The sequence below is a fragment of the Lucilia cuprina genome, chromosome 3 (genome assembly GCF_022045245.1).
Source record: "Lucilia cuprina isolate Lc7/37 chromosome 3, ASM2204524v1, whole genome shotgun sequence".
NCBI lineage: Eukaryota > Metazoa > Arthropoda > Insecta > Diptera > Calliphoridae > Lucilia > Lucilia cuprina.
The window spans coordinates 1395063-1396772 of record NC_060951.1 but is presented as its reverse complement, the minus strand read 5'-3'; the positions used below and the strand labels follow the sequence as shown (position 1 = coordinate 1396772).

The 1710-nt window shown below is 27.0% G+C and overlaps 1 protein-coding gene across 1 annotated transcript in view; it reads left to right on the top strand.

Annotated features, from left to right (window-relative positions):
* LOC111682821 (nuclear pore complex protein Nup88) overlaps positions 1–1710 on the top strand; it is a 226818-nt gene that overhangs the window by 146312 nt on the left and 78796 nt on the right. The window lies entirely within an intron of this gene.

Sequence of the window (1710 nt, the reverse complement as noted above, 5' to 3'; positions counted from 1 at the left end):
TAGTCTAGTCTATAGTCTATAGACTAGACTATAGTCTAGACTATAGACTAGACTATAGTCTAGACTATAGTCTAGACTATAGACTAGACTATAGACTACACTACAGACTAGACCATAGACTGGACTATAAGCTAAACTATGTCAAGCCTACTATCAAGGGGCGACAAGTTCTATAAACTTCGACCTCTTTTTAATTTCTTTTAAATTTTAACTTGGCTTTTCATTTCGAAATTGTTTTATAACGTTTAATATTTATTATTATTTTTAACAATACTATTTAAAACTCCCTGTTAATGTCTCGTTTTATGTACTATATAGTTGTTTTACACTTTTGTATAAAAAAAAAAACTCAGACAACCAACTTACTTTACCAGATATTGCTGTCGTAAAGCGAAAAAAAAGAACTTAAACATTTTTTATATGTAATAAATGATTTTACCCAGAAAATAAAAATAATAAAATAAATATGCACAATATATAAATAAATTAAGGAAAAAAAGAACGCATCCACTAGACAATCAACAGCATTTCTGCAAAAATTTTTCATTATAAAATCATTCAGTTATACCCAAAAGTAATACCGTTAAAATCACAACAATTTTAACATTTACTGGTTAAAATTCTCTGTTGTTGAAATGTTTCCCAAACTCCCACACACTCAAACTCTCTCTCTCTCATTGCAATCAAACCTAAATAAAAAACAAAAAGGAAGGAGCTGTAACAAAACATACAAACCAACAAAAAAAAAAAAAAAACGAAAACATTACGGGAAATAAAAGTGTCCGAATATCTGTATGGTGAATGAAATTGAGCCTGAATAAATATACAAATTGGCATAAAACAACAACAACACCAACAACTACATAACAACACTACTGGTCTCTATAGTCTAAAAGTCAAGTGGTCATTTTATTTAAATATATATTTATATTTTTTCATATAAAAACTCCTCTTATTGCTTTTTTATCCATAATTTCATATGAAAGGGTTCATTTAAAAATTGGTGGAAAAAACAACAGAAAGACTTTTTCCATGATGATTATTATTGTTGTTGGCTTTTATGTTATAAAAACATTTATTACAAAAAAAAAAAAATAGGTTTATACGTTAATATAATAAAAACAACAACAACAAAGTGGGCATAAAAACTGTTTGGTAAATGTTGATTTTTATATAATAAATATAGTCTCAACTTAATTTTCGTAGAAAAAACCAATAGGAAATTTTTTACAGCACACTGGTCATTTTAAAACTATTGATGACTTAAAGCTGAAAATTCTTCACATTGTCACCTAACAGCTGACTTAAAGCTTAAAAATCATGACTTTGACATTGATCCACCTTTATCATTTTTTTTAACAATATTTCCTATTGGCTTCTTTTATGTATTTTACATTTACATGTAATATTTATATAAAAATGATTTTCTGGTTCATTTAAGTGGATTATTGTTGTTGCTGCAATCGCTCAGGTTTTATTTTTCAAGAGTTTAAAGAAAAGTGGCAAGTATTTATTAAAAATATATTGTTTAAATCTTAATAAATTTGGTTAAAAACACAAAAATACTACATAACCTATAGACTAACCTATAGACTAGACTAAAGATTAGACTATAGGCTAGACTATAGACTAGACTATAGACTAGACTATAGACTAGACTATAGACTAGACTATAGACTAGACTATAGACTAGACTATAGACTAGACTAT